This window comes from Myotis brandtii, unplaced genomic scaffold (assembly GCF_000412655.1).
Source record: "Myotis brandtii unplaced genomic scaffold, ASM41265v1 scaffold2832, whole genome shotgun sequence".
NCBI classification, from domain to species: Eukaryota; Metazoa; Chordata; class Mammalia; order Chiroptera; family Vespertilionidae; genus Myotis; species Myotis brandtii.
The window spans coordinates 2074-10212 of NW_005360816.1; positions in this window are offsets into that span (position 1 = coordinate 2074).

Consider the following 8139-nt stretch of genomic DNA (forward strand, 5'->3'; position numbering starts at 1 on the left):
TGAAATCCACCTGCCCTGACCTCCGACCTGGGCCACCTGGACGGAGCCCGCTCCTCCGCCCCCACAGGAGCCGCCTCTGAGGACAGGAAGATCCCAGCGGAGGGGGGGGCGCCAGGGCCAGAGGAAGTGGGTTTGGGGGGCAGACCTCCTCTGGTCACGGCCCCTGGCATCTCAGAGGCCAACCTGTGGGGACAGGCAGGCCCTTGTCGGGTTTCAGCCCAGCGCCCAGCCCTGCCCTGGCTGCCCACCATGCCCAGTCCCTGAACACACATTGGAGACCGCCGCTTTTCCCAAGGCTGCCGCAACCCCACCCCCACCTCCAGAACACCGAGTGCCCCTTCTCTCTGGGACTGGAGGGAGGGCTGGGGGTTTGGCTTGGACCCTGGGAGCATATCCCCCACCCCTCAGCGACCGGGACTTTCTGGAGGACCTCGAGGGTCGTCCTGGGTGCCCAGTGCAGGTCCCCTGAGCGTCACCCACGTCCTGGAAGCTCAGGGTCCCTGCTCCAGGGACCTGAGGCCCTGCCCCCCGCAGGCACCAATGAGCTCCGTGTGGACCTGGTGGACTTCCAGGACACTCGCCACTTTGCCAAGTACCAGTCGTTCAGGGTGGGGAGCGAGGCCGAGAAGTACCAGCTGGTCCTGGGCGCCTTTGCCGGGGGCAGCGCAGGCCAACCTGGGGGGACATGGAGGCCCTCGTCGGGGTTCGGCCCAGCGCCCAGCCCTGCCCTCGCCGCCCACCGAGCCCCGTTCCTGAACACACATGGGAGACGGCCACTTCCTACAAAGCTGTGGTCACTCCCCCAACCCGGGAATGCCGAGGGCCCCTTCTCTCTGGGGCTGGAGGGAGGGCTGGGGTTTGGTTCGGGACCGTGGGAGTAGGTGCCCCCACCCCTCAGGGACCGGGACTTTCTGGGGGACCTTGAGGGTTGTCCTGGGTGCCCAGTGCAGGTCCCCTGAGCGTTAGCCACGTCCTGGCAGCTCAGGGTCCCTGCTCCCGGGACTGAGGCCCTGCCCCCCGCAGGCACATATGAGCTCCGTGTGGACCTGGTGGACTTCCAGGGCACCCGTCAATTTGCCAAGTACCAGTCGTTCAGGGTGGGGAGCGAGGCCGAGAAGTACAAGCTGGTCCTGGGCGCCTTTGCCGGGGGCACCGCCGGTGAGTGTTAGCCGCGTGATGGGTTGTGGGGATGGGCAGTGGGAGTGGGCAGTGGAGGGAGGACAATGGGGTGGGCAGTGGAGAGCGTCTGGGCGGGGTCCTGGCTCTGTGTCCCTGGGGCCTGGGCGGGGCCTTGGCCGCACCACGTCACTCCAACCACACGTTGGGATAACCCGCCTCCACCTGGATGCGCCCATGACGATGGCGGGACACACGGTGACAAAGTGCAGGACCTGAGCGTCTCCCTCGTGACCGCCCGCATTGGAGCGGGGGACAGGACGCCCGGGTAGCACCGCTCATGGCGCACGTCCCTCCCGTGGGGCCTGAGGGACCTGGACGTCTCGGGCAGTGGCCTCCCCTCTACGGGGCACAGTGCCCGTTCGCTGGCGGCACAGAGCAGAGGGGGGATACCGAGGCCGGGGATCCGCCGACCGAGAGTTCGCTGGCGTGAGGCACCATCGGACTTTTCAGCGCATGACACGCAGCTGGACAGCTCCGGCCAGACCTGGTGCCGGCACCTCCTGGCACTGAGTGTAAGCAGCCCCGCTTCTCCCTGGCAGGTGACTCCCTGACCCAACACAACAACTCCCTGTTCTCCACCAAAGACCAGGACAACGACAGGGCCTCTTCCAACTGCGCCCAGAGTTACCAGGGCGCCTGGTGGTACTATGACTGCCACGTATCCAACCTGAATGGGCGCTACCTCGGGGGCACCCACAGTAGCTATGCAAACGGCATCAACTGGAAGTCGGGGAAGGGGTACAACTACAGCTACAAGGTGGCTGAGATGAAGGTGCGGCCCACGTAGGGCAGTCGGCGGCCTAAGCAGGTCCTGCCCCTTCAGCACGGGCACACGAGGCCCCCACGCATAGGTGGAGCTTGCCCCGGGCCCGCCCCTGGCCCGTCAGGAACCCTCAGCTTGGAGACCCCATCTGACTCCTTGCCCTTCCTCTCCCACCTGCCAGGGTGAGGGTGACCCTGACCTTGTGCATCGCACGCATCCTCAATAAAGCTTCGCCTCGCTCCGCAGGCACATGATGCCAGTCTATAAATATTTCTCTCTTTTCTGCTACCAGCACAGCAAGAGATCGGACAGGAATCCTGAGTAGGGGCGACGGGGGATTGGGAAAATGAAAGAGACAGATACAAAGACAGTAGGGAAAGCTGGGACAGGGTGGATCAGCTGCCCTCTGAAGGAGAGACAGGGACCCAGAGCAGATACAGTAGGTTTTTTTAATACAGTAAGTTACCAGGAAGTTTTACTAAAGTTTAAGATAAAGAAAATATGTGCATTCTTGTGGCTTCTTTGTAATTGTCACTTCTGGATGGGCCTGGATAATCGTGTTTGTTCCTGGTGCCTGGCTGGAACTCAGGTGCCTGGCGCCTGAGCTAAAGGTCAGACTGACAACACACCTGCCTCTGGCAAGGTATGTTTCCAGGGCATGGCTCTGCCAGGCGCCACTGGATTCAGATGACAATCAGCTCAGGGACCTTTCTCAGGTGCTCTCTACATCTCCGCCTTCTTTATATTTTAAATGTGGCTTGGACATCTAATTGGAGCCTTTGAACTTGAGATCTCAGGAGCTTGCTGCTGACGAAAAGAAAGCAGGGTAAGTTAGTGGTACATAAAGGAATCCTATTAGGTGCCAGGTGGTGTGTTTTAACATTTTCCATGGATTAAATCCTTTTAAATCATCCAGCAATTCTTTTGCCAGTTTCACTGGAGATATAATTTCATCATGACTACTCAGAATGGCTCGCATGTGTTTGTTTAGCCGTACAAGGTCTATACTGATATTATTATGATGCCATATTCCCTGTAGGTGCATCTTGATTTTACTCCAATCCCATAGAGAACTGTCATAGCGGGGCTGACGTCACACAAATATATGTGAAAGCAGCATGGCATTGCAGCTGCTGTCTCATCTTGACACTTTCTAATTGATTGCCTAGTCCTATCACTACAGCTTCCAGAGCATTTAGCTTTGTTTCTAGCCTTTTGTCTATATCTTCTTGATCGTGAAGTGTAGCCGAGGTGTTCTGAGCCAATTCATTGACAAACTTTGCATTCTGGATGCTTTGGGTCATTGGAAGAGAAGCAGTGACAGCAGGTGCGATGACAGTAATGAGGGTAACAAGACCAGAACTAATAAGCCCACAGCGCGCTGTTCCTGGGAGAGCTGATTGTGCAGTTCCTGCAATGCCTGGAGGAGTGCATCATGGTACCATTTCCCTGTTATGTGGGTAGGAGGCATAATAAAGGAAGGCTGCTTTGAAATTACTATATCTCCATTCAGGTTATGCCTGGAAACACAGCTGGTAAGGTTACAGTGATGGCATTGGACAGCATAATGGGTGTCCAATCTGGTGATGTTCACCTTTCCAGTCACCAATACATACGGAGGCTGGACACAGGCTCCTAAGCCATGGCAAGGGCTCGATGGACACGCTCCTTTAATATCAGCTAAGAAAGAGCCAGAGAATTAAGAAAGTCAAGGGCAGCAGCTAAACGCCAAAGATCTTTTTGTAAACCTCCTGTTTCCGTGTTCAGGGTGTTACCCACAACCCTCCTGGTGATATAGGCTCGTGATGGGGACGTTTAGCATCAAGCCTGTGAGACCAATCCCAAGACATAAAGTCAGAGCCAGAAATAGTATGTCTCACTGGTACAGGGTTGGCACAATCTTGCCATTGAGGAAATGCTCCCAGCTCAGTAGTGGTGCTATTAGGGCAGGAGGGGAGCAGGGGATGCCGATCAGCCAGCCATCGGGTGGCCTTAGGGCACCCCAGGTTAGTTACTGTCTGAATATATTTTCCCATATTCCAGGGGCCTGCAATGTTAGCAATGTCTGTGCCTCCATGGGACATCTTATTTTCTTGGCCAAGCTGCAAACATCCTGAAGTCCCCCTTTTAGATAAACAAATAGAGCCCTAACTGGTTTGGCCCAGTGGATAGAGCATCAGCCTGCAGACTGAAGGGTCCCAGGTTCGATTCCAGTCAAGGGCATGTACCTTGGTTGCGGGCACATCTCTCATCAGTGATGTTTCTCTCTCTCTCCCCCTCCCTTCCTCTATGAAATCAATTAAAATAGCCTATTTAATAAAGAGGTAATATGCAAATTGATCCTCACGCACTCGCATCACAAAATGTCCACCCCCACATTGTCACTAGATGGCTGTCCCCACGTCATCACAAGATGGCCGCCCCAGGTTGTCACAACATGGCAACCACAAAATGGTTGTCTCCACATTGTCACAAGATGGCCGGCTGGGGAGGGCAGTTGTGGGGGACCAGGCCTGCTGGGGAGGGCAGTTGGGGGTGATCAGGCTGGCAGGGGAGCAGTTAGGTGTCAATCAGGCTGGCAGACAGAGTGGTTAGGAGTGAGCAGTCCTGGATTGTGAGAGGGATGTCTGACTGCCGGTTTAGGCCTGATTCCACAAGGATCTGGCCTAAACCGTCAGTCAGACATCCCCTGGGGGGTCCTAGATTGGAGAGGGTGCAGGCTGAGCTGAGGGACACCCCCCCCCCACTACCACCAGTGCATGAATTTCGTGCACCAGGCCTCTAGTATTAAATAAATTTTTTAAAAAGAGTGAGAAACACTCACAGGGGCAAACGCCCAGGCAGGCTTGGAGGTGGCGGCCTTGAGCTGCATCCCTCTGCTGAAAGGTGGTGGGCGCTCACAGGCAGGCTCTCCCATCCCCGAGGGCAGGTGTGGGGGCTGCTGCTGGAGGCCAGGCAGCGAGAGCGGGTGCAGGAGCAGGCAGTTGGCCACGCAGGGAGCCCCCGCCTTTTGGAGAGAGTCCCCGCCTCCGGCAGGAGTCCGTGGCCCCTGGTGGGCTCATTCCAAAAGCACCCACACCTGTGGGCACAGGGCCTGGAGAGGGAGGGGCAGCCCTCATTGGAGGGAGGTGCTGTGGTTTCCACCTCGAAGGTGAAGACGGTGAGTGAGCCTGGAGAGGGAGGGGTGAGGGAGGGGCCACAAGGAAGCTATGGACAAGGCCCTGCAGTGCCCCCCACTTCTCACATATCCCTCAACCTTGAGGCATGGCTGCGGAAGGCACCTGCCCATCTGGGCTGCAGGACAGGACCTTCAGGTGGGGGTGTGGGTGTGGCCGGGAGCCTGGGGCCAGTGGTGCTCCTCCGGGACGGTGAGTGCTCCCACAGGCGTGTCCCGGGACCCAGGCAGAGGCACTGGACTCAGGGCTGCTCTCAGGGCCAGGGCCTCCGCTCCCCACAGTCACGTCCCCAACAATTGTCAGCAAGAGCTCACCTGCACCTGCAGCTGCCCACGCCAGGCGGGTCTTCAGGAGACAAGAGCTGAGACGGCGCCTGGCCTTGCTTTCCTCCCGTCCTGGGAGAGAGGAGACGTGCCCCGCCCGGTCTAGGCAGCCACAGCCTGAGCCCCGGATCCGGGGATGGGGTGAGCGTGGTCCCCTCCACGGGGCCGGCCATGGCTGCCATGTGATTCCGCCTCCCAGAGGCCAAGCGTCCCGGCTGTGAGAGGCGACACCCACTCCTCTCAGTCCTGGTCCGGGTCCCGTCGGGGACAGATGGGCCTCGGGCAGGTTGGGAGGGTCTCCCTCTCGGGCGTGTGTGGGGACGAACGTGTGTGGCCGTGTGAGGACCTCGCTGCCCTTGGGGACTTTCTCAGACTCATTTTCAAACGAGGAACCACTGGCCTGAGAGGCCGCGGTGGCTGGGACGAGGTGGAGACTCCGCGTGGGAGACACACAGACCAAGAAGCCCTTTAGCGTCTGTTCTACTTGTTGTTGCGGAACAAGTTACCCTGTAGGTGTGCGTGGCCCCGAGAGCTTGTCATTCTAGAAAGTTCCCGGGTGTCTCACTCGACTGGGAACAGGCAGGCCTGTGGCCAGGCCATGCTGGGGGCTGCCTCCTGCCTCCTGGCTGCCACGCGGCTCCAGACAGGCCCCCCCTCCCTGGCCTCCCGGGGCCGGATCCCACCGTAAACACGCTCCCTCCGGAGACCCGGGAGCTCTTCACAGGGCAGAGCTTCAGATCTGAGAGGCGCGGGTGGTGTTTTCCCTTTTCCCAGCGACGCGCTGGTGGAAGCCAACTCACCCGCCTCGCTTTCCAGGGGGATTCGGCACAGACAGAGGAGCGCGAGGGGAAGAGGGCTCGAAGGCCCCGGTGCGGGGAGGCGGTGTGTGGGGCGGACTCAACTCTTCCTTCACCGCCCAAGGAGGAGAGAAGCCAGAGTCGGGGACACGGGGGCTGACAGGAGAGCACCTCCCATCCCGGGACTCGCAGGAGGGCAGTCGGGCACGGAAAGTACCCAGGATGCACAGAGCGACCCTGGGAAGCGCCCTCGCCGGGTTTCAGCTGATGTCCGGATGCTCAGCAACTCGCTTTCCCGCCTGGTCCCTGGGGTCACAGGGCTGAGGGTCAGGGCCGCCCCAGGGAAGTGGGAGGAAGGGCGGGAGTCTCCTGACCACTGTTCCCAGGGCACTGGGTTGGCGGAATGCCGCTGACCCTCAGGGTAGGTGCCTTCAGCAGCCCGAGGAGGTGGTGGCCTGGAGCCCCTGCTGGGCAGGCCGGGGGGCGGGATACCCCCACATAGGACTCTGCAGGCTCTGACCTGTGAAGGCACAGTTTCAATCTGTGAACCTGTGATCGTTCGCTCTGTTCTTATGTCCTGGCTCCGAGACGCTCACCTGGTGTCACCTCAGGTGTCATTTGTTCCGTTTATAACAGCCTGAACGTCAAAGGGCCCCTGACCCTTCCCCGCGCTTTCAGGTCTGACCGGTGACCTGACTCTGACTGGTGACCTGACTCTGACCCCAGACCTGACTCTGACCCGTGACCTGACTCTGCCCTGACAGGCGGGTGTCACTGACCTGCCTCCGGGCCTGGAAGCATTCTCGCTCCCTCACTGGTTCAGCTCTCTGACCCTGAGACCTCCGCATCCCCGCTGTCTGCCTTTATCGGGGCCTATGAGCATGTGCTGATTCTTAGAAATGGGGTGACGTACACATACTTGGAACTCCGGGCCTGGTCACTGTCCCCAAACCCTCACTTGCACATCAGTCACTCACTCCTTCCACGACAAAAGTGCACGTTTTCCATTGGACGAGCAGGCTGTCACTCCAAAAGGCCGCGTGCTCTGAACTGTTGCCAACACCCCAGGAGCCGGATTTGGTACCGAGCCAGGCTCGGCTGCCTGCTGCTGGCGCCAGTCCTCCAGGGGCCGGTGCGCTTGGAGGAAGGACGGTTTATTCAGGAGCCAGGAGCCCGAGGAGACAGCAGACTCTCCTCACAAAGGTCATCCCTTTAAAAAAAAATGTTTTTTTCATGAATCCTCACCTCAGAATATGTGTATTCATTGCTTTTCACAGAGAGTCGAAAGGAGGAGGGAAGGAAGAGGGACAGAAACAATGAAGTGAGAGAGACACTTCAACTGGTTGCCTCCCCCACACGCCCCAACCAGAGAGCAGGGAGTGAACCTGCAACCCAGGATCGTGCCCTCGATCAGGAGTCGAACCCGAGACCCTTTGGTGCTCGGGCCAATGTTCTAACCACTGAGCACAGTGGCCAGGGTGCAAAGACCATCTTAACAAATGGACTCAGGCAGAGGTTTTGTAGGAGAAGGAGGCGCAGGGGGAGAACAAAGGGATGGAGGGAGGGGTTGAGAGTTCTCCGCTGAGGGGATTGTCTGCAAACCCGGTCTGTTCAGATCACGGGTCGAAGGTCAGCAAACGCCTCAAAGCTGGGATGTCCAGGCCGGAGGCTGCTTCCTATGAACGGACCCTAGAATTCTTTTTTTTTTTTTTAAGTGATTCTATCTTTTTTTTTTTAATATATTTTATTGATTTTTTGTCTGCAAACGTCTGTTCAGATCACGGGTCGAAGGTCAGCAAACGCCTCAAAGCTGGGATGTCCAGGCCGGAGGCTGCTTCCTATGAACGACGGCTAGAATTCTTTTTTTTTTTTTTAAGTGATTCTATCTTTTTTTTTTTAAT